General features: G+C 44.5%; 1 long non-coding RNA gene across 2 annotated transcripts in view; it reads left to right on the forward strand.

The window, feature by feature from the left end:
* LOC126065307 (uncharacterized) overlaps window positions 1-25,363 on the forward strand; it is a 386,754-nt gene that overhangs the window by 140,168 nt on the left and 221,223 nt on the right. Inside the window, exons 4-5 of one of the 2 annotated variants that reach the window (XR_007514823.1) lie at window positions 13,702-13,795; window positions 13,951-14,097. The exons of the other annotated variant lie outside the window; for it this stretch is intronic. This is a non-coding gene — a long non-coding RNA (uncharacterized LOC126065307). The remainder of the gene's footprint in view (window positions 1-13,701; window positions 13,796-13,950; window positions 14,098-25,363) is intronic. 2 annotated transcript variants of the gene reach the window in all.

A 25,363-nucleotide genomic window follows, 5' to 3' on the forward strand; every position in this document is an offset into this window, starting at 1 on the left:
TTGTCAACACCATAATGCAAAGGCATCAATTCTTCGCTCATTCTTATTTATCGTCCAACTTTCACACGCATATGAGGTAACTGAAAAGACCATGGCTTGGGCCAGATAAACCTTAGTCCTCAAAATGACATCTTTGTTTCTTAACACTTTAAAGAGGTCTTTTGCAGCAGATTTGCCCAAAGCAATACATTGTTTGATTTCTTGACTGCTGCTTCGATGGCTGTTGATTGTGGATCTAAGTAAAACGAGATCCTTGACAATTCCAATATTTTCTCTGTTTTTCATGATGTTGCCTATTGGTCCAGTTGTGAGGATTTTTGTTTGCTATGAGTCGGAATCGACTCAACAGCACTGGGTGGTTTGGGTTTTATGTCGAGGTGTAATCCATACTGAAGGCGTAACCCATAATGAAGGTAATCCATACTGAAGGTGTAATACATACTGAAGACTTTGATCTTCATCAGTAAGTGCTTCAAGTCATCGTCACCTTCAACAAGCAAGGTTGTGTCATCTGCATATCACAGGTTAATGAGTCTTCCTCCAACCCAATCAATTCTTCACATAGTCCAGCTTCTCGGATTATTTGCTCAGCATACAGATTAAATAAGTATGGTAAAAGAATACAACCCTGATGCACACCTTTCCTCAATTTAAGCCACACAATATTCCCTTGTTCCGTTTGACTGCCTCTTGGTCTAAGTACATGTTGCTCAAGAGCACAATTAAGTGTTCTGGAATTCCCATTCTTTGCAAAGTTATCCATAATTTGTTATGATCCACACAGTCGAATGCCTTTGCATAGTCAATAAAACACAGGTAAACATCTTTCTGGTGTTCTCTGTTTTCAGCCAAGATCTATCCGACATCAGCAATGATATCCCTCAATCCATTTCGTCTTCTGAATCTGGCTTGAATTTCTGGCATTTCCCTGTCAATGTACTGCTACAACCCCTTTTGAATTATCCTCAGTAAAATTTTACTTGCATGTGATATTGATGACATTGTTTGATAATTTCCACATTCTGTTGGATCACCTTTCATTGGAACGGGCACAAATATGGACCTCTTCCAGTACTTTGGCCCGGCAGCTGTCTTCCAAATTCTTGGCACAGACGAGTGAGTACTTCCAGCGCTGCATCCGTATGTAGAAACATCTCAGTTGGCATTCTGTCATTTCCTGGAGCCTTGTTTTTCTCCACTGCCTTCAGTGCAACTTGGACTTCTTCCTTCAGCACCATTGGTTCTTAATCATATGCTACGTCCTGAAATGACTAAATGTCGACCAACTCTTTTTGGTGCAGTGAGTATGTGTATTCCTTCCGTCTTTTTTTGATGCTTCCTGCATAATTCAATATTTTGCCCATTAAAAAACAAACAAACAAAAAAAACCTGTTCCTGCTGAGTGGACACTGAATCATAATGACCCTATAGGACAGAGTAGAACTGTCCCACAGGGTTTCCAAGGAATGCCTGGTGGATGCGAATTGCCAACATTTTGCTTAAGAGCCAAGCTCTTAACCACTGTGCCACCGGGGCTCCAATAGAATCCTTCAGTATTGCAACCCGAGGCTCGAATTTTTTCTTCAGTTCTCTCAGCTTGAGAAACGCTGAACTTGTTCTTTCCTTTCAGTTTTCTAACTCCACGTCTTTGCACGTTTCATTATTAATACTTCACGTTGTTTTCTCGAGCTGCCCTTTGAAATCTTCTGTTTAGTTCTTTTACTTCGTTATTTCTTCCATTAATTTTAGTTACTCTACATTCAAGAGCAAGTTTCAGAGCCTCTTCTGACTCCATTTTGGTCTTTTCTTTCTTTCCTGTCTCTTTAATGACGTTTTGCTTTCTTCATGTATGATGTCCCTGATGTCATCCCGCGACTTGTTGGTCTTTGGTCATTAGTGTTCAATGCGTCAAATCTGTTCTTGAGATGGTCTCTAAATTCAGGTGGGATGTACTCAAGGTCATATTTTGGCTCTCATGGCCTTGTTTTAATTTTCTTTAACTTCAACTTGAACTAGCGTATGAGCAATTGATGGCCTGTTGTTCACTTGGCCCCTGGCCTTGTTCTGACTGATGATATTGAGCTTCTCCATGGTCTCTTTCCACAGATGTAGTCAGTTTAATTCCTGTGTATGCCATCTGTTGAGGTCCACCTGTATAGTCACCACTTATGTTGTTGAAAAAAGGTATTTGCAATGAATAAGTTGTTGGTCTTGCAAATTCCTGTCATGTGATCTCCAGCGTCGTTTCTTTCACCCAGGCCATATTTACCATTAAAAAAAAAAAAACCCCAAACAAAACACATTGCCATTGAGTCAATTCTGACTCAGTCTTGAGACTCATAGTGACCCTATAGGATAGAGTAGAACTGCCCCATAGAATTTCCAAGGAGCGCCTGGTGGATCCAAACTGCTGACCTCTTGGTTAGCAGCCGTAGCACTTAACCACTACCCAGGGTTTCCATATTTATCATAGTTGCCCTTTATTCTTGTGCACCTCTCAGTGTCTTCCTTTGCCTTGGTCACATTGTGCTGACTTCCCCCATTGTAGGGGACTTTCACAATGAGTAGGAATTTCCTGGAGTCTCTGGGTGGTGCAAATAGTTAACATGCTTGGCTGCTAACCAAAAGGTTAGAGGTTTGAGTCTACCCAGAGGCACCTTGAAAGAAAGGCCTGGCAATCTACTTCCAGAAAAAACATCCATTGAAAACCCTATGGAGCACAGTTCTACTCTGACACATATGGGGCCGCCATGAGTTGGAATCAACTCAGTAGCAACCGGTTAGGTATTTTCTCCATTGTCTGATTTCTCACTTCCAGTTAAAAATCTACTAAGAAGTCATTCAATGAGATCATAACTTCTAGAACCTTCACCTGGAAAAATTTAAGGGACCGTAAAACCAAACCAAACCATTTGCCACTGGGTTGATTTCAACTCATAGCAATTCTATGTTGCAGAGTAGAGCTTCATTCATTGGGTTTTCATGGCTGTGACCTTTTCAGAAGCAGATCTCCAGGCCTTTCTTCTGAGGTAGCTCTGTGCGGGTTCGAATTGCCAACCTTTCTGTTAGTAGCTGAAAGTGTAACGATTTGCACCACCCAGGATTCCAGGGACCTTAACATGACATATAATTCTTTCCTTGGGGAGAAGAGGTGGTCCCAGGGAAAGACTAACTCCAGGACTTCCTTACATGTTCATCTTTTCTACTTACTAAAGGAGCTCAAGCAAGTCTTTGGTTTCACCAAGCCTGGCAAGTTCAACAACAAACAGAACATGGAATTGCTGAACTGGAAGACTGAGGACACAGGAGGAAACCAAGGCTCTTGTTTAGCCCAAGTTGCACATGCTTCTGGGGTAGCTATGGAGGCTGCCTGTTGCAAGCACGCCCGATATTTGCAAAGTCAAAGTCCCTGATCAGAGCCTCGTTCCAAAGGAACTCGGTGTTTTTCACTGTAATTGAAGTTGATTTGATTTCTATTTACCCTCTAAGGTCAGAGAAAACTAGATCTACAATCAATCTACCTGCTCTTCCCCTAAGCCTTCTCTAACCCCTTTCCACAGGGTAAATGGTCCACAGTTTCTCTCTCCCCCTTGCCTCATCCTCACTTTCTTCCTGCCCCTGGGCCAGCTCAGAAAAAAACCTTCACTAACCATACGGAGGTGTCCCTGGGTGGTGCAAACCGTTAAGCTCTTGGCTGCTAACCGAAATGTTGTGGTTCAAGTACACCCAGAGGTGACTTGGAGGAAAGGCCTGGTGATCTACTTCTGAAAAATCAGCCACTGACGACCCTGTGGAGCACAGTTCTACTCGGATACACATAGTGTCACCGTGAGTTGGAGTTAAATTCGACCACAACTGGTTTGGTTTTTGGTTTAATCAAGGACAAAAGCATCATTCAGGATAAAATTGGCCATTATCCTGGGGTACTGGGCTTCTGCTGCAAAAAGGCCCCTTTACATTTTAAAAAGCAAAGATGTCACTTTGATGACTAAGGTGCGCCTGACCCAAGCCATGGTCTTTTTAATTGTCTCCTATGCAAAAGCTGGTCATTGAATAAGGAAGACTCAAGAAGAATTGATGCCTTTGACTCCTGATCTTGGCGAAGAATATTGAACATGCCATGGACCGCCAGAAGAATGAATGTATCTGTCTCGGAAGAAGGACAGCCAGAGTGCTCCTTAGGAGCAAGGATGTGGAGACTCTATCTTTCTTACTTTGGGCATGTTATCAGAAGGGTCCAATCCCTGGAGAAGGACATCATGCTTGGTAAAGTAGCGGGTCACTGATAAAGAGGGAGACCCTCAATGAGGTGTTTTGACACAGTGGCTGCAACAATAGGCTCCAACATCGCAATGATTCTGAGAATGAAGGACCAAGCAATGCTTTGTTCTGTTACACACAGGGTCGTTAGGAGTTGGAGTCGACTCTGTGGCACCTAGCAACAATAAATGGGCTTCAGCCAAGCCGAACGGACTGACAAATGACATGCCTTTAAAATAATTACGCTCCCAAGGCATAGGGGTATATAGCGATATATCTATTTACATGTATCTTTTGTAATATAATCCACTTTTTTTTTTCTGTAGATGCTTCCATCTCATACTCAATGCTCAAGGATTTTTATCCACTCTTCCTTCTTTCCACCCCGCCCCCCGCCCCTCCCACACTCACCCTCAGACCCAGGCCCACAAATGCAGCTCTGATAGATGTGGAGTGATATTACCATTGATTGGGCGGCCACTGAGGGTGCGTGTATGTTTTGTCGTTAGAAGGGAGGCTGAAAGGGGGCCAGGTAATACAATGATCTGGCCTATAAGACAGCTCCCCCTTGATGAACAAGCAGACACAAATGTCAATAACAATTAGATTGTCTGTAAGCTACAGTCACTTAAGGCTCCCAGAGCCTGTCTACAGGGCCCAGATTGAAACCCTCAGCCTCGTGAGCTCCAAATCAGGTTTGGCATCGGGAATGAAAAGCCATCAGTAGTAATAGTATTAAGAGGCTGTTGGTCAAAGAAGTGCAAAGGGCTCTGAATACTGCTGGGCTCTTGTGTGTCACAGGGCAGAGACAGACTGCACAGAGCCGGGGAGGGAAGAGGGAAAGCCAGACGGGGCTGGGAGCGTTGAGGAGCAGAGGGGGAAGGGCAAGGGATGATGGTGCTGACCAGCCTGGGGTATGGGGTGTGCAGTCCTGGCTCTGCCACTTGCAAGCTATGTGACTTTGGGTAAAACTTGCTGCCAGTGTCTCAGTTCCCTTATCTGGAAATGGGAATATGACAGAACCTAAAAGGAGATGGCATTATCTTATTTCTTAAGGTTTTTGTGCTAAGTAGTTGTGTTAATCAGGGCTCTCCAGAGCAACAGAACCAACGGATCAGAACTCCAGAAATATATATATAAAACTCAAAGCAAACTCGTTGCCGTTGAGTTGATTCCAACTCATAGCAACCCTATGGGACAGAGTAGAACTGCCCCATAGGGTTTCCAAGGAGTGGCTGGTGGATTCGAACTGCTGAACTTTTAGTTAACAGCTGAAGCTGTTAACCATTGTGCTACCAGGGCTGTATATACATATATATAGATGCATGTACACATATATATAAATATATATGTATATATGCATGTTGTTTTTGGGTGCCATCGAGTTGATTTTGACTCAGAGCGACATTCTTCCAGTTGTGCAACCATTTTCTGAGTTGTTCCTTCCCCCTTAACAAAAACTCACTGTCCGTAAGATTCCTATCTAATCTTTCGGGTCACTGTTGTCAATTTGATCCTGTACAGATAGATCCAAAAAGAGCACAATGCTCAAGGCAGACATTTTTTACAGTTGTTGTTGTTAGGCACCGTCACGTTGGTTCCGAATCACGGTGACCCTACGTACAACAGAATGAAACACTGCCTGGTCCTCTGCCTCTCTCAGTATCACTGCTATGTTTGAGTACATTGTTGCAGTCAATCCATCCCATGAAGGGTTTTTCTCCTTTTTTCTGACCTTCTACTTTTTTTTTTTAGTTTATCAAGAATGATGTCCTCCTCCAGGGACTGGTCCCTCCTGATAATATGTCCAATGTATGTGAGACAAAGTCTCACCATCCTCGCTTCTCAGGAGCATTCTGGCTGTACTTCTTCCAAGACAGATTTGTTCATTCTTCTGGTAGTCCATGGTTTATTCCATAGTCTCCCCAAAACCACAATTCAAAGTCATCGGTTCTTTGTTCTTCCTTATTCATTGTCCAGTTTTTACCTGCATATGAGGCGATTGAAAATACCATGGCTTGGGTCAGGCGCACCTTAGTCCTCAGAGAGGTACCTTTGCTTTTGAACACTTTAAAGAGGTTTTTGCAGCAGATTTGCCCAGTGCAACACGACGTTTGATCGCTTGCCTGCTGTTTCCATGAACGTTGATTGTGGATCCAAGTAAAATGAAATCCTTGACAATGTTAATCTTTTTTCCATTTATCATGATGCTGCTTACTGGTCTGGTTGGAAGGATTTTTGTTCTATTTATGTTAAACTGTTGTCCATACTGAAGGCTGTGGTCTTTGATCTTCATCAGTAAGTGCTTCAAGTTCTCCTTGCTTTCAGCAAGCAAGATTTTGTCATCTGCATAACGCAGGTTGTTAATGAGTCTGCCTCCAATCCTGATGCCGCGTTCTTCTTCATATAGTCCAGCTTCTCAGATTATTTGCTCAGCATACAGATTGAGTAAGTATGGTGAAAGGATACAACCCTGACGCATGCCTTTCCTAAATTTAAACCATGCAGTATCCCCTTGTTCTGTTTGAACAACTGCCTCTTGATCTATGTAAGGCTCCTCATGAGCACAATTAAGTGTCATTCTTTGCATGCTATCCATAATTTGTTATGACCCACACAGCTGAATGCCTTTGCATAGTCAATAAAACACAGGTAAACATCTTTCTGGTATTCTCAGCTTTCAGCCAGGATCCATCTGACATCAGCAACGATATGCCTTGTTCCATGTTTGAATTTCTGACAGTTCCCTGTTGATGTACTGCTGCAACCACTTTTGAATCATCTTCAGCAAAATTTTACTTCATCACCCTTAACAGAAGCTCAGTGTCTCATGGAAACACTACGGTAGATAGGACCAAGCTAAGGGCTTAGCCTAGGTCCCTGGGACAGAGGACAGTGGGGCCCTGTCCCTTGATCATGTTCAAAGGCTGGGTGTGAAGTGCAGAGCCTTCATGCAGATGGAAGAAAATCTGGTTTTTCTGTGCTCAGGCTAAGAAGTCCTGAACCAAGATAAGCCAGGAGTCACCTCGAAGGGGTGGTGTTCTTAGAGATAAAAAAAAACAATCGCATTCAAGTTGACTCTGACTCATAGTGGCCCCATGTGTGTCAGAGTAGAGCTGTAATTTCATTGTGTTTTCAGTGGCTGATTTTTTGGAAGTAGATTGCCAGGCCTTTCTTCCGAGGGATCTCCGAGTGGACTCAAACCGTCAACTTTTCAGCGAGCAGCCCAGTGTGCTAACTGTTCACACCACCCAGGGATTGGGAGGAATGTAAGCAAGGGGTGCTTTCCAAAGTGAAGCTGACAGTAAGGGACTTGTCTGTATGTTTACTTGGCCATGAATTCCAAGTGTTGTTAATACTCACGTGTGGCGGAAAAATATCTTCCTTCCAATGGAAGAAGGTGGGATAGAGAGAACTGGAGGAACAAAAGGAAGGTGGGGGAGGCAAGACAGACATGACAAGTTTTAATGTGGATTTATAAAAAAAAAAAAAACCTCCCAGATAGTTCCAACATTCTTTTTGGCCTAGCTGCTCTGTTACCTTCAGGTGGCTGCCAAAATCTGTGAAAAACTCAGGCTCCTGGCTTCAAGTATCAAAATTCTGAGCTTACATAGTGCTTAGCAAAGCATTAGGGGACCACGTTCTTTGGGTTTTGTGTTCTAGGATGTGGACAACAATTTTAAAAGTGTTGCTTTTTCAATTGGGTTGGTATTTCACACTCGTTTTTAAATAGCGACAGAGGAGCCTGAAACACCAAAATTCCTCTAGCAGCGGCAGTCCCTCCCTTGAAAAATCTGTGAGGTACGCAACGATTGTTTCTGCTGCTTGGAATGGAACCAGAAAGAGCCAGTTTCAATTCACCATGAGGCTTCTGTGGAAAAGTTATGTTTCGTTGTAAGGAAGACTAAAAAACCAGTTGCCATCTAGTCAGTTCTGACTCATGGTGACCCCATGTGTATCAGAGTAGAACGGCACTTTGTAGTTTTCAATGGCTGATTTTTTGGAAGAAGGTTGCCAGGCCTTTCTTCCAAGGCACCTGTTTGTATCAACCAGGGACACTAGCTCTTCCAAAAATCTTGGTCTTGATTTCTTTTCTTGCTTTCCAAGAGTTCAGCGGAAACTTCCTTTAGTTAAAAAAGTAAAACTGCTTTTTGATGAAGACTCAAGCTATAGACCCCGGGCGAAAGAGCAGATGGGAAGAGAGGGGGAATTTTTTATAAAGAGCTTCATCTGTCCTCTGCCACATAGGTGTGAGCTGCTGGGTGCTGGTACCACCCCAGGTGCCTTAGCAAGTTTCCTCAAGGTTATTTTAGAGAGGTAGGTATGTTATTTGCCATTTAGAGATGCCAAAACTGAGTGACTTACCCCAAATTGCAGAACTTGTGGGTGGTGGAGTTGAGATTTGAATCCATACCAGCCTGACTCTTGAGTCCTGTCATGAAGCAAGGACACTTTCGTATCTTTAGTCATGGCACCTTGCTCTCCTTCACTAATTTATTCCTTTAACAAATATTTATAGAGAACCTACTGTGTGCCAGGCACTGTCTTAGGTGCTGTTGCTACAAAGGTGAGTAAAGCCAGACATGATTCTGTCTTTCGCCGCTCCAGAGTACCCTCCCCCCTCGTTTTTCTTCTGTCCTTTCACATAGACCACCAGTTGCCATCAAGTCAATTCCAACTTATGGTGACCCCAGGTGTGTCAGAGTAGAACTGTGCTCCATCGAGTTTTCAACAGCTAATTTTTAAATTTTAACCACTAAAAAATAAAATTTATTGTGTTTTCAGTGAAGATTTACACAGCAGTTTAGGTTCCTGTTCAACAATTTCTACACAAATTGTTCCATGATGTTGGTTACGTTCTTTACAATCCGTGAACATTCTCATTGTTTCCATTAATCTAGTTTCCCTGTCCCCTTACCTTCTCATTTCTTTTTTTATTTAAAGTAATTGTTGACCATTTGGTCTTATACAGATGATTTTTTAAGGGAGTACACTACTTATGGTAATATTCTTTGTTTTGTGAACCAATCTGTTATTTAGCTAAAGGTGACCTCAGGGGATAGTTTTGGTTCAAAGTTTAAGAGTATCTCAGGGCAATAGTCTCAGGGAGTCCTCTAGTTTCAATCGGTCCAGTAATTCTGAATTTTTAAGAATTCAAGGCTCTGTTCCACATTTTTCTCCCGTTCTATCAGGATACATCTTTTGTGGCCGTGATCAGAATGATTGGTAGTGGTAGCTGGGCACCATCTAGTTCTGGTTTCAGGGTAGATGAATCCATGGTTCCTGTACACATTCCTGTAGACTAGTTTCTTCTCTGAGTCTTTTGTTGCCTGCTTTCTCTTTTGCTCTGGACGAGTAGAGACCAATAGTTGTGTCTTAGATGGCTGCTCAAAAGCTTTAACGAGCCCAAACACTGCTTGTCAAACTAGGATGTGGAACATAAACTTTATGAACCATGTTATAATGGCTGATTTTTTTGGAAGTAGATTGCCAGGCCTTTCTTCTAAGGTGCCTCTGGGTGGATTTGAACCTCTAACCTTTTGGTTACCAGCCTCATATTAACCATTTGCATCACCCAGGGACTCTCTTCATGCTGACACCATTCTGTAAAGTTCACTTGGGAACTAATCCTTTTTTCACTTCACATTAACACTGTGGAAGCAGTTAGTTGTATGTTAGTTAGTCTGTCTGTTACGTTAGTTGTCCTCTGATTTGTCTCTCTCTTCCATCAAACTGTGAACGCCAGGAGAGCAAGGGGCTGTTCCTGAACCTGAGCCCAGACTGTATCGTGAACAACTGGTGTTTTCCTCTGCTCAGCTCCCCGGCTTCTAGTAACATCTCCACTCACTTCCTTTTGAAAGTTGTTCCTCCCCAAATCCAAACATGTGGCTCTGGTAGGAGCAGCCAATCAGTATTCTACCCCTGGACCGCACTGCACTGATTGGTCAAGGGATAAGCATGCGACTCAGGCTTGGCCAATCAATTTGCTTCCTTAGGATTTTTCTAATGGAGCTAGTAGGGAAGTTTTTGTTTGTTCAGGTGCAACCACATTCCTAGCTTCTTGGTGACAGCTGACGTGAGATAATTAAGCAAACCCCAAAGAAGAAGGGGTGATAGGTGCCTGTTGGTGCCGGAGTCCTTGGCTCTGGGCATCTCTGAGGCCAGTTTCACCCCTACAGCTTCTGTGTTCTGATAGATGTGTTACTATCCCTGTCCCTCTCCCTTTTTGATTAATTTTAGTTTGAGTCAGGTTTCTGTCACTTACACCCTAACGGTCCTGACTAGCACATCTTAGGTTACCATGGAGTAGAGCGCTAAGACGATTTATATCAGCAAATTGGAGGTATCAGGTCAGAATTAGGTGGGTGGATGGGTGGCAGGGGTGGGTGGGAATGGTCACACTGGCATTGGTGGCACTTCTTGGGAGTCAGATATTGCAATGGTTGAGAGCCTGGGTCTTTAGAGGCCAACAGTCTTTGGTTCAAATCCCATTTCTTGTCCCCAACTGACCAAAAAAAAATTTGCTGCCATCGAGTTGATTCCGACTCAGCGACGTTTCTTAATCTCTCTAAGCCCGTTATTATTATTACTGAGATAAACAGAAAGAGCACTACAAGATAGTGAGTACGTTGTTGTTAGGTGCCATCAAGCTGGCTCTGATGTATAGCCACCTTATGTCTAACTAAATGAAATGTTGCCCGGTCCTGCGCCATCCTCACAACTGTAGTGTTTGAGCCCGTTGTGGCAGCCACTGTCAATCCATCTCATTGAGGGTCTCCTTCTTTTTCACTGACCCTCCCCTTTACAAAGTAAGAGAAGTCTCACCACCCTTGCTTCTAAGGAGCCTTCTGGCTGTACTTCTTCCAAGACAGCTGTGTCCATTCTTCTGGCAGTCTATGGTATATTCATATTCTTCACCAGCACCGTACTTCAAATGCATCAGTTCTTCTTTGGTCTTCCTTTTCCCTTGCCCAGTGGTGAGTTTATGGCCCAAATCCCTGGAGCTGAAGAACATCAAGAAAGGTCCTCGCAGTATGCCTATGATCAATTAACATTTGTTCGGTCTCACTGATTGAACACATTCTCTAGCTACGCAACTGCAAGGCACCGAGGTAAAGTGTTGAATACCATAGACATCCTCCCTGCTCTTTCGGACCTTATACTCTATGGAGGAAATGGATAAGTAAGAGGTCACAAAACTTCCCCAAGAGAGATGTTCCGGGTGCCGTGGTTGCATTTGTGAAGGCAATCTGACCCAGAACCGAGAGCTCAATGAAAGGTCCTAGGAAAGGTGATATCTAAGCTGAGACGTGAGCAATGAGTAGAAATAGGACAAAAGGGGGACTGGGGTGATGCAGGGTTCCCCTGGTAGAGAAGCCAGCGTAGGCAAAGGCTCAGAAGTATGCATGAGCAGGACTCCTTTTAGGAAAGTGACAATCAATTTAGCACGGCTGGAGTATGACACAGGAACAACCAAAGTTGGAGCTGGAGAGGTAAGTGGGACAGACTATGCTGGGTCTGGGATTTTGGATTAAGACTTTACATTTAGGGGTATTAGCAGTTAGCTTTAAAGGTACTGGTGATTCAGTGGTAGAATTCTTGCCTTCCATGCAGGAGACCCAGGTTCGATTCCCAGCCAATGAACCTCATGCACCGTCACCACCTGTCTGCCAGCGGAGGGTTGAGTGTTGCTGTGATGCTGAATGGATGTCAGTGGAGCTTCCAGATGAAGAGGGACTAGGAAGAAAGGCCTGGCGATCTACTTCTGATAATCAGCCAGTGTAAACCCTGTGGGTCACAACAATCTGATCCACAGCCGATCGTGGAGATGATGCAGGAGCGGGCAGCATTTTGTTCCATTGTGCATGGGGTGGCTATGAGTGGGGGGCTGACTTGATGGCAGCTAACAGCAACAACAATACCACGTCTTACCTTTGAAGAGTTTACATAAAACCATGCGGGGTGCCCTGCAAAGGTTGGAGCAGAGGTGGAATCAGACGAGGGTCCTGAATCAAAGACAAAAAGTTTTAGAAAGCCCAGCCTCCCATTTTTCAGATAGGAAAACCAAGTTCCCGAGAAGAAAAGTGACTTGCCCAGTATCACAAAGCTGGTCAGTGGCGGGGCTGGAACCAGAACCAGAACCAGATCTCCGCGTCTCCAACCAGTGATTTTTTCTGCCGCTGGAGTTCTCCTGCTCCAAGTCCCCACCTGGGCCAAATCTGGCCCCTTGCAGCTCTTCTAAACTGGGGAAAAGCTCTTACTCCTCACGTACTCACAGCCCCTCTGTCTCAGGAAGCTCGCAATAAATTATTTTTTTCAGGCAACGCCTTGCTCCCATCCCTGCAAAACAATGTATTTATTATTGCTAAGCCTTTTCCATCTTTGAGGAGAAAATTCATACCACATGACTCCCCAAAGCCGAGCGGTCCGGGTTTACAAATACAGTACGCTAATAGCTTTGTAAACATTTATTCAGGATGACAGCTGAAGGAAACATGTGGCATTAATTAGAAGGCTCAGCAACGCGGCCTATTAAGAGGGAGGTTAAATCTGAATTAGTTGGCTTTGCTGAGACAAGAGGCTCTGGGGAGCAAAACTTCACTCTAATGCATTCTGACTCTGTTGACGTGGGGTGCACTGGGAGTACATGGGGGTCTCAGTTTTTCGGGGGGAGGCCTGGGTCTTAGCAAGATGGCCACTGAGTCATTGAGCTGCACAATGGTCAAGGCTGACTTCCCCAAAGGTCTGTCCTCTAGGTTCTGTGACTCATCCCGGCTTCAGAGGGTGGCCACACCAAGCCATGGGACGCCATGATCTTGTAGCCCAGCCCAGGGAGCAAGAGAGCAATGTCTGGTAGAAATCAGTCTCCCCAAGACTGTGGGTTGGAGGGGGAATAGCTTTCTGGGCTGGGAGTTGCCTCTGCCTCTGGTTAGCTGTTACCTCTTCTCTGTGGTGCCAAGTAGCCAGTATTCCCTCTGGGAATCCACCAGTCACCCCAGTAGACCTGGGGCTCTGTGAGGCCAGAGTTGAATCCTTTTCCCTGTTTGCCCCACATCCAGTAAGTCTTGGCTTAAAATATATGCCCATGGGGCCACTTAGTCTTGTCCTCACGTTCACAAATTTAGATGTTTGAGTCTATCCCCAAATGGTCCTACCTCTACCCACAGATGTGTCCCAACAGCACCAAAGGGGGGTAACATTTGTTGACCAAGTCTAAACTTCTGTCCCATACATGGAACGCATCGCTCGTGATGAGCTATACAGTAGCATCTTTGTATTTTTCATAAGTCCTTTAATTACCTTGTTAATAGCACATTTACATTGCTTTGTTGTTCTTGTGGTAGTGTTTGATGTGTTAATGTGTTACATGTGAATGTTGAATTGCACCCTGATTTCTGTGTGATCGTGTTTTGACCTTTCTTCATCTTTTGACATTCACAGGACCTTCTAAATACAGAAGGGGCTCAGATCTCCCTTGACCTTCGAGAGCCTGGCCAATGCTGCCTAAATATTTGTTGAATGGATACACAAGAGAGTGAGTGGCCTTGGGAAGCCAGGTCCCTTCTTTGGGCCTCAGTTTTATCATCTGTAAAATGGGATGGTGGGCAGGGAAGGAGGGTTGGCTAGATGAAGACTGAGAATGTGGCACATTAAGGGAATCTGGTTTTTCTCTATGTGTTCCACCCGCAGGCTCCTCTGGCCACCCTCTTTGTCCTCCTCCTTGCCATCTGGCTCGGCCACGCTCCCACCCATCTTCCTGCTGCACCCATGGAAGCTCCAACTGGGTTTGACTTGGATGGGATAACCCAGAAACAGATTGGCGCCTTTTCCCTTTTGGTACCATCTCCAAAGTACCGCTTTCTCCATCTTCCCTTCTCTACTCTGCAGGCGCCGGAAGCTCTAAGACATGTTCTCATTTAGTGGTTTTCATACATTGTTTTTCCTCCAAGCAAACAAAATCGTAATGCAATATTGAAAGTAGACCAACCAGAAGCTCCCTGGGTGAGGTAGGAGTAAGAGGCCTTCCTCTCGCTTGCTGGAATCTTCTAGGCTGTTGCAGAGCTGTTTACAAAGTCCTGATGTTATCTAACTCCTCATTTAATGGATAAAAAACCTGGGGCCCTCGGAGGGGCAGCACCTGGCTTGGCTGGGAAGTGGGAAGAACCCAGATCTTTGCAATACATCTTGTCCAATAGTTCAGGAGCATAAAAGAGCCCCAGCAGTGAATATGGTAGCGATTATTGGATTACTGGAGGTAGCATAGTGGGGGGGAGGGGTAGCCCAGAGCTACACTCCCTGAGTTCCCATCCTGGTCTTACCACTTAGGAACTGTGTGGCCCTAGGCAAGTTACCTTGTCTCTCCATGCCTCAGTTTCCTCATTCTCAAAATATGGATGATAATTACTACCTCATTGGATTGTTGTGAGGGCAAAAAGAGAGGTGATACATGCAAAATGTTTAGCACGGAGCCTGGCACATAGTTGTTGTTGTTGTTAGGTGCTGTCGAGTTGGTTCCAACTCAGAGACCCTAGGTACAACAGAACGAAACACTGTCCCATCCTGCATCATCCTCACAATCGTTGTTATGTTTGAGTCCATTGTTGCAGCCACTGTGTCAATCTATCTTGTTGAGGGTCTTCCTCTTATTTGCTGACCCTCTACTTCACCAAGCATGATGTCCTTCTCCAGGGACTGGTCGCTCCTGATAACACGTCCAAAGTATGTGAGACGAAATCTCACCATCATCACTTCTAAGGAGCATTTTGGTTGTACTTCTTCCAAAGCAGAATTGTTTGTTCTTCTGGCAGTCCACATTATATTCAATATTCTTCACCAACACCATAATTCACAGGGCTCAAAAATGCCAGCTGCCCTTGTTCTTGGGGCACGTTTATGGGCTGCCTTGAAGGAGGGAGGAGGCAGTGAAGATCACATTGATGGGAATGTGAACTTTGCACCTAGACCCTTGAATCTCAATCCCAGCTCCACCATTCTAGCTGTACGACCTGGGGCAGGTGTCTCACCTGTCTGAGCCTCATTACCTTCTCTGAGGATTGTGGATCATAAGAGAATACACTTCTCAATATTCTCACTAGGACTAAGAGAAATAAGGGATGAAAAGCTCTTAGCTTCATGCCTGGCACTGAATCTGTCCCCAGATAATGATGGCCATCATTCTTAGTGCTGTATTTTTATCATTTCTTCTTGGCGGAATATATGGAAACCCTGGTGGCGTAGTGGTTAAGTGCTACAGCTGTTAACTAAGAGGTCAGCAGTTCGAATCCACCAGGCGCTCCTTGGAAACTCTATGGGGCCGTTCTTCTCTGTCCTATAGGGTCACTATGAGTCGGAATTGACTTTATGGCAATGCGTTTTTTTTTTTTTTGTAATGGGTGGAAGATACGTGGCGGAAAAGTCTTCTCTCCTCAGTATACCTGTGCCTTTCTGTCAATGATAATAATGATTATTATTATTATAATTATTGTTGTTAGGTGCCGTTGAATCAGTTCTGATTCATAGTGACCCTATGAACAACAAAATGAAGCACTGCCCGGTCCTGCGCCATCCTCACAGTCATTGCTATGTCTGAGCTAATTGTTCCAGCGCTGTGTCAGTCCATCTCGTTTGAGGGTCTTCCTTTTTTTCACTGACCCTCACTTTGCTAACCATAATGTCTTTCTCCAGGGACTGGTTCCTCCTGATAACATGTCCAAAGTAAGCAAGACAAAGTCTCGTCATCCTAGCTTCAAAGGTGCATTCTAGCTGTACGTCTTCCGAGACAGATTTGTTTGTTCTTCTGGCAGTCCATGGTATAGTCAGTATCCTTTGCCGACACCGTAATTCAGATGCATCAATTCCTGTCCAACCTTCCTTATTCATCATTGTTATGCGTATTTCTCATGCATATGAGGTGACTGAGAAGACCATGGCTTAAGTCAGGCACACCTTAGTCATCAAAGTGACACCTTTGCTTTTTGACACCTTGAAGAGGCCCTTTGCTGCAGTTTTGATTGCTGCTTCCAGGGGCGTTCATTGTGGATCCAAGTAAAATGAAATCCTTGACAACTTCAGTCTTTTCTCCATTTATCATAATGTTGCTTATTGATACAGTTGTGAGGATTTTTTGTTTTCTTTACCTTGAAGTGTAATCCATCCTGAAGGCTTCATCAGTAAGTGCTTCAAGTCATCCTCACCTTCAGCAAGCAAGGTTTTGTCATCTGCAGATTGCAGGTTGTTAATTAGTCTTCCTCCAATCCTGATGCTGCGTTCTTCTTCATACAGTCTAGCTGCTCAGATTATTTGCCCAGCATACAGATTGAATAGGTATGGGGAAAGGATACAACCCCGATGCACACCTTTCCTGATTTTAAACCATGCAGTATCCCTTGTTCTTTTCGAACGACAGCCTCTCATAAGTACTACCAACTTACAAATGGCTTGGGTTCAATCATGGGTCTGCCCTTTATAAGCTTTCTCTCTTTGAGCATTACTATTCCTATCTGTAAAATAAGTTGGTAGTAGTACCTTCTTCATGGCATTGTGAAGATGAGATTGACTGTATATGAGAAGTGCTTAGAACAGTGCCTGGCACATAATAAGTTTTCAGGGAATGTAAGTCATTCTATTTTTATTATTTGGCTGGAGAAATCCCTTTACACCACCACTATTTTCAGTCATTAGCACAACCTTGTGAAGTAGTCAGGAAAAGTAATAATTTGTACCGTTTGGCAGGCGAAAAAACTGAGGCTCAGAGAAATCGAGGCACTTGTCCCCAATCACAAGGGGTGTAAGAGCTAAGCTGGGACTTTGGGTCTGTGGCATGTCCCATAGACCATGGTGTTTCCGTCCACTCCCCCTGCCCCACTGTGGTTGTCTGCAGCTGGGCCTGATGGAAGACGGGAGGTGGAGGGGGAGTTGGATCAGTAATGGTGGCCCACAGCCACCACCTTTGGCTTCTTCTTTGCTCTCCTCTGCAGCCCCTCCTGACCTGGAGAACAACCTCTCATGGGTTCAAACTGGTGGGTCTGAACTGCCCACCTCTTGGTTAGCAGCTGAGTGCTTTAACCACCGAGCAACCAGGGCTCCTAGGCAGGAAAATGACTGAGACTAATGGGCCATGGGGGCTGAAGGGCGGCCTTCATAAACCTGTTGGAGGTGGCAGCCTTTTGATTGCCTTTCTTTTCTTTTTTCTAACGTGGGCAGAAGGAGGTAGCTTTTATTTAGTTGGAGTGACAGATATTTCCATTTGTCTTCATTGTGTGTTCTTCACAGTCCTGAGACGTGTCTCTGCAGCCTCAACTACCGCTGCCCCACTCCCCATGGAGCCCTGGGAGAAGACTTAAGATTTGCAAGTCCCCATCCTTACCCCAGGGAGCCCTGGTGGTGCAAACAGTTAAGTGTTCAGCTGCTAACCAAAAGGTTGGCGGGTTGAACATAGCCAGCTACTCTGTGGGAGAAAGACCTGGCAATCTGATTCTGTAAAGATTACAGCCAACCCCTGAGGTCACCTTTTAGCAAAATAACAGATTGTCATGCCAAATAAAGGATATTACCAATAAGTACGGTGCTCCATTAAAAAGCCATTGACATGAGATCAATCAAAAGGTCAACGGTTATGATACAACCATTTTCGAAAATAATATGGCTCTTCCTTAGCAAGCTGGAAATAGAAATACCATATGATCCAGCAATCCCACTCCTAGGAATGTATCCTAGAGAAATAAGAGCCATCATGGATAGATATATGCACACCCATGTTCACTGCCGCATTATTCACAATAGCAAAAAGATGGAAACAACCTAGATTCCCTTCAGCAGATGAATGGATATAAACAAACTGTGGTATTATACACACAATGGAGTATTACACAATGATAAAGAACAATGATGAATCTGTGAGGCATCTCATAACATGGATGAATCTGGAGGACATTATGCTGAATGAAATAAATCAGTCACAAAAGGACAAATATTGTATGAGACCACTGCTGTAAAAACTCATGAAAAGATTTATATACAAAAAGAAACAATCTTTGATGGTTACGAGGGAGGGGAGGGGTAGGGATGGAAAAACACTAAATAGATAATAGATAAATGGTAACTTTGGCGAAGGGTAAGACAGTACACAATACTGGGGGAGCCAGCATAACCTGTAGCTCCATAAAAAAAAAAAAATAGACATATCCAAAGTCCCAGAGGGACCGAATTGCTGGGCTGAGGGCTGTGGGGACCATGATCTTGGGGAACATCCAGCTCAATTGGCATAATGTAGTTTATAAAGAAAATGTCCTATGTTCTACTTTGGTGAGTAGCATCTGGGGTCTTAAAAGCCTGTGAGTGGCCATCTAGGATACTCCACTGGTCTCACCCCTTAGGGAGTAAGGAAGAATGGAGAAAACTAAAAATACAAGGGAAAGATTAGTCCAAAGGACTAATGGATGACATCTACCATGGCCTCCACCAGGCTGAATCCAGTAAAGCTAGATGGTACCCGGCTACCATTAATTGCTCTGACAGGGATCACAATAGAGGGTCCTGGACAGAGTTAGAGAAAAGTGTAGAACAAAATTCTAACTCACACACACAAAAAAAGACCAGACTTGCTGGCCTTATGGAGACTGGAGAAACCCTGAGAGTATGGCCCCTGGACATCCCTTCAGCTCAGTTAATGAGGTCACTCCTGAGGTTCACCCTTCAGCCAAAGATTGAACAGCCCAATGGAACAAAATAATAATAAAGGGGCACACCAGCCCTGGGGCAGGGACTGAAAGGCAGGTGAGAACAAGAAAGCTGGTAATAGGGAACCCAGGGCTAAGAAGGGAGAGTGTTGACATGTCGTGGGGTTGTTAACCAATGTCATAGAACAATGAGTGTATTAACTGTTTGTTGAGAACCAGTTTGTTCTGTAAACCTTCATCTAAAGTACAAAAAAAAAAAAAAAAGATCACCTCCAAGGAGGGGGAGGGAAGGTCAAAAATTACTCTAAAGCAAAGATGAGGACATAAGAGGGCAGGGTAACTAGAGTACTGGAAATGGAACAACCAGAACACAAAGAGAATGTTGACACGTTGTGAAAAATGTAGCTAATGTCTCTGCACGACTTGTGTAGAAACTGTCAAACAGGAACCTAATTTGCTGTGTAAACTCTCACCAAAAAAACCCAATAAAACAGTACTAAAAAAAAATTACAGCAAAGAAAACCCTATGGGGCAGTTCTGGCTGTCACATGGGGTCACTGTGAGTCAAAATGGATTCACTGGGACCTCGCAACAATAACAGTCATACCCCAAAGAAACAGGCATGCTATGTGGAGCTTGGTTTCCCTTCCATGTCACCTCTCAAGTTTGCCAGACTCAATTCAGCTGGAACCTCAGAGCGTTGCAGGGGGTGGAAGCTGTGCAGACTTCTCCTCTTGGAGTTGGAATGGGCCATGTCCTGCCTGTCACTTGTCTGTCTGCCAGGTCTGTGGCACAGACGGGGAAATGACCTCACAAGACCCCCTCAAAAGGCAGAGGGAGAGCATTGCCTCTGGTTGGCTCATTGGGTTGGTGGGATGGTAGAAGAGCGTTTTCCTTCTGTTTCCCCTGTTCGTGTCCAGCTTTTCCAGGTGTGTCCTCAGCAAGTCTACCTTTCCATGCATTGGCCCTCTGCTTTCCCAACTCCCTGCTGCCAAAGAGAAAGGGTCACATTTAAGGGAATGTTGGAAACACAGGTTTATAAACCCATTGCTGTTGAGTTGATTCACTCATGGTGACTCTGTGCATTACAGAGTAGAACTGAGCTCCATAGGGTTTTTGTGGCTGTAATCTTTATGGAGGCAGGTTACCAGGCCTTTCTTCTGCAGTGTCTCTGAGTGGGTTCGAACCACCAACCTTTCGATTAGTAGTTCAGCACAAATGGTCTGTGCCATCCAGGGACCGAGATGCTCATAAAAGAGTGGAGATGTTCACAGGACACAGACTGGGCACCAGAAGAAGTCCTGACTTCAGTTCTGATTCTGCTGCTGACCCAAAATGGGAACAGGGCCAATGCCATCACTCCGTCTTGGTCTTCCGTTCCCCCCTCTTCAAACTGGGAATAATAATATTTCTCCATCCTGGAAAAATGTGAAAGGACGACACCACCCGAGTCCATGTTGTTGTTATCATTACCAAACCCCAATATACTTGTGGATGGGGCATGCCTCACCTTTTTTCTTTCCTCTGTAATTTGAGAGGGACAGCGGTGGTTCGGTGGTAGAATTCTCACCTTCCATGCGGGAGACGTGGTGTGATTCCAGCCAACACACCTCCCGTGCAGCCACCATCCATCCGTCAGTGGAGGCTTGCGTGTTGCTATGATGCTGATTCAGCAGAGCTTCCAGACTGAGATGGGCTGGGAAGAAAGGCCTGGTGACCTACTTCCACAAAAAGCAGCCAAGGAAAACCCTATGGATCACAATGGTCTGATCTGCAACCCATCATGGGATGGCGCAGGACAGGGCAGCATTTTGTTCCATCATGCATGGGGTCGCCGTGAGTCAGGGCTGACTGGAATGGAGCTAACGACAATAACAACATCATCTGGGAATCTGGAGGCTTTCCTTGTGGGAGGATGGTGGGACAAAGGCAATGACGGCAGAAAGGGGTCTTGGTTAAAAGATGGCAGCGCTGTGTGATGTGTTGTTAATAATCATAGCTCATGTTCGGGTCATGGCCAGGTTCATGGCTGGGTTCATGGCCAGGTTCTGAAGTTGGCCTCCAAGTCCTAGGCTTTAAAAAGAAATCATTTTTTGGAGCTGCCAAAGCAATATTAAAACCAGTGGCTTATGAAAGGGTCTGGCAGCCAGCACCAGGGATCTTTTTGCACCTCTTAATTTTGCAGAGAGCGGGAGCATTTCACTAGGGCAGGCCGTACAGTCACACCAAAACCAATCCTCAGTCAACTGGTCTATTTCTTGAAGTCTGAGATGGAGGGTCAGCTGCAGTTCACTTTGGAAATGTCCCAGGAAGCAGGGAGGGCCAGAAGAGGAAGCTTCACTACCGCCAGATAGGAAAAGACGCTCATGTGACTTAGTGAAATAAGACGACCTTTTAGAAATCCAGCAATCCTCGGTAAACTGACCCTGGGTGCCTCTGTTACACTTTTTAACATTTCTTGCTTATTTGTTTGTTTTCTTTTACTTTTTTGAATTGCCATTTTGCTCCTGTTGGTGAGGGGAACCCAGCAACCCTGGACACTGCTGATGGAAAGGTGAATTGACAAATCTTTCTGGATGGCAAATTCCTTAAAAATGTGCAAACCATTTGTCCCAGAAATTCTACCTCTGGGAGTTTATTCTAAGGATGGAATGGGACAAGAGCACGGAGGTGAGTGCAAAGATGGTAACTGCAGCATTGTTTATGGTGGTCAAAAATTAGAAAGATCCAGACTGTCAAACAATAGGAGATTGGTTAAGAAATTAAGCCAGATGCATGAACTGGAAGGCTAAGCAGCTGTTAAAAATTATTTTCTTCTTCCTCCTTCCCTCCCTCCCTCCTTTCTTCCTTCCTTCCCTGCTTCACTTTGTTCCTCCCCCCTCCCTTCCTTCTTCCCTCTTTTTCTTCCTTCCTTCCTTCTAGTCCTCATCCATGGTTTGCACCCCCATGCACAGCAGCAGCTTAGGAATCTAGACACCTGGGTTCTAATTCTTGCTCTGTGGCCTATTTGCTGTGTGACATTTATCAAATCACTTAACCTCTCTGGACCTCAGTTCTCCCATGCGTGCAGTCAAGGGGAGGCCCTATCCATTAAACTCTACCCGTTACCTGTTGCTGTCAAGTCAATTCTGACTCATAATGATGCTACAGGGCAGAGTAGAAATGCCCCATAGGATTTCCAAGGAGCGGCTGGTGGATATGAACTGCTGACCTTTTGGTTAGCAGTTGTAACTCTGAACCAGTGCACCACCAGGCCCTATCCAATTTATATGGGTAGGAAATCCTTAATGGTACTAGTATCCTTGTCAATCAAGCCAGGCAGTTTCAACTGGTAGCAGCCCCCCTCCATGTTGTTGTTGTTGTGTGCCTTTAAGTCAATTTTGATTCATAGCGACCCGATAGGACAGAGTATAACTGCCCCACAGGCTGAAATCTTTTGGGGAGCAGATTGCCAGGCTCCTTCTCCTTTGGAGTGGTTGATGGGTTTGAACTGCCTACCTTTCAGTTAACAGCTGTGCGCTTAACCATCGCACCACCAGGACTCCTTGCCTCTATACCTGTCAGCATTACTTTCCTAGAACATAACAAAGGCTGAGATTCAAAGAAAAAAAGATTGCCAAAAAAAAAAAAGTAAGGTCTTGTGCAGCCATGTTGGGAAACCCTGGTGGTGTAGTGGTTAAGTGCTCCGGCTGCTAACCAAGAGGTCAGCAATTCAAATCCACCAGGCTCTCCTTGGAAACTCTATGGGGCAGTTCTACTCTGTACTCTAGGGTTGCTATGAGTCGGAATCGACTTGACGGCTATGGGTTTTTTTTTTTTTTTTGGCAGCCATATTGTATTAAAACTCTTCTGAAAAGCAAGCAAGTTTGGTTACTTACCATGGGAGCCCATCCAGCTCTGTTCCAAGAGAGGAATTATAATTCCTGAGAGGCCACCTCTAGGGAAACTCCAGCTATTGGCATTGAGCTGGAGGCCACGACCTGATTGGTCAAGTGCGCTTGGTTCTGGCACGTAGAGGTCAGGGAATTGGGAACCAGGTTTTCTTTTTAATCGTTTTTTATTGTGATGAAATTTACATAACACACATTTACCCATTTTACAGCAAACAATTTAGTGGCATTTAGTACATGTAGCATGTTGTGCGACCATTGCCCCTATCAAGTTCAAGACCATCTTCGTCACCCCCCCCCAAAGGAGACCCCCTTGCCCATTAGTCAGTTACTCCCCATTCCCCCACCCCTTAGTCCCTGGTGACCACTAGTCTGTTCTCTGTTTCTATGGCTTTGTCTATTCTGCACATTTCATCTAAATGGAATTATTTAGATGAAAGCTTAGCGGAATGTTTTCAAGGTCATCCACATTGTGGCATGCATCAGTGCTTCGTTCCTTTTTTATGGCTGAATAATCGTCCATTGTAAGGACAGACCACATTTTGTTTATCCATTCCTTAGTTAATGGACACTTGGGCTCTTGCCACCTTTTGGCTACTGTGACTAATGCTGCAGTGAACATCTGTGTACCAGTTTTTGTTAGAAGGCCTGTTTTCAGTTCTTTTGGGTATATACCTAAGAGTTGAATCGCTGGGCCTTATTGTAATTCCATGTTTAACTTTTTGAGGAACCGCCAAACTGTTTTCCACATCGGTGCAGCCATTTTCCCATCCTACCAACAATGGAGAAGGGTTCCAGTTTCTCCACATCCTCGCCAACACTTGTTATTTCCTGTTTTTATGATTACAGCCACCCCAGTGGGTGTCAAGTGGCATCTCGTTGTGGTTTTGATTTGCATTTCCCTAACGACTAATGATGTTGAGCATCTTTTCAGGTGCTTGTTGGCCATGTGTTGATCTTATTTGGAGAAATGTCTACTCCAGTCCTTTGCCCATTTTTTTTTTTTTTTAAATTGGATTGTTTGTCTTTTTTTGTTGTTGGGCTTTGGGCTTTCTTGCCCTAATCAGCTGTCTAGCTGTGAGGTTCCAAACTTTCTAGATAATCCCTGGACAAAACAGAATCAGAAAGTACAAGGCGCTTGTTCAAGTGACCCGTTCTAGTTTAGTGTGTTTAGTCATGGCGGTCTGCCTTCTGTCCAAATATGAGAAAGAATTCTGCAACCCTTGCCCTAAAACAGTACATTTCTAGGTCATGAGCAGTCCCTCTCATTACTGAGAACATTCCACACCCTTAAGTCCCTTTAATCACTTATAACACTCTCTCTTTATCTTTCATATGGAAACAATATGAATCATTTGCCATATGCTGTAATTATCCCCTTTGATAAAACCATGTGCAAAAACACGCACAACACGCCAAGTATTAACCACCTGGCCGATTTACATATGGTCTAAGTTTTTTTTTTTTAACTTTAGATTTTGCTTCATGTATTTTTACAACCATATTACACAGCATCAGCTGGGGAGACAGTGAATGGAAAATGTAGCGCGAGTCCAAATATCTTTCCCTCCTTTCATCTTCGGCTTCTTCCCTGTAATTCCATTAACCCGTCACACCAGGGAAATAAAAGCTTTTGAGCCAGGGATATCCCTCAACACCTCTGAAGGAGGGTGTGAGGTTAGTTCTATCTTGGCATCAGAGAGTTCTTGGGAGTCCTGGAGGAAGGGTCAGCTTATTTTACCTCCAACCACCAGCATGGGGTTAGAGTGAGGCCCCTAGCACCATCCTTCTAGGAAATTCATTCCAGGTCTCTACAGTCTGATTAATTCTGAAGGGACCCTTGAGTCCTTTGGAGAAGTAATACAGAATAGTGACAAGACCTTCAGCTGTGGAATCACAAGAATTTAAGTCAAAATCATGAATCTACTTATTCAATGGCTGGGGGACCTTGGGTGAGTCTCTGGATCATTCTTGGACTCAGTTTCTTTGACTGTAAAATGGGTTAACAGTAATGCCCACTCCACAGGGTTTGTGTATCTTGATGATGGCCAATCTTTACCAATTGCTGTCAAGTCGGCTCCGACTCATGGCAACCCCATGTGTGTCAGAGTAGAACTGTACTCCAAAGGGTTTTCAATGGCTGATTTGTTTGGAAGTATATCACCAAGACTTTCTTCCAAGGTGCTGCTGGGTGGACTCAAACCTCCAACCTTTCAGTTAGCAGCCGAGCATGCTAACCCTTTGCATCACCCAGGGACTCGGGCTCTAGCCAAAAAGAAAAAAAAGAAAAAGAAAAAGAAGCTAGTCTTTACTGAGTACTTATTGTGTGCCAGGCGCTGAACAAATGTTTTGGAAAGATTTTTTAAATCTAACCTTTGCCACAATTCTATCCTTTTTAGCTCCATTTTATAGTTGGGGAAACCATAAAGGAAAGACCTAGGGAGATGACTGTAAGTTGGCCAAGCTCACAAAGCTGGTCATCGGGGGAGCTGGGATTTGAACCCCGTTGTCTTCTTGCTATCACCAACCTCTGTG

Source organism: Elephas maximus, chromosome 22 (genome assembly GCF_024166365.1).
Source record: "Elephas maximus indicus isolate mEleMax1 chromosome 22, mEleMax1 primary haplotype, whole genome shotgun sequence".
NCBI lineage: Eukaryota > Metazoa > Chordata > Mammalia > Proboscidea > Elephantidae > Elephas > Elephas maximus.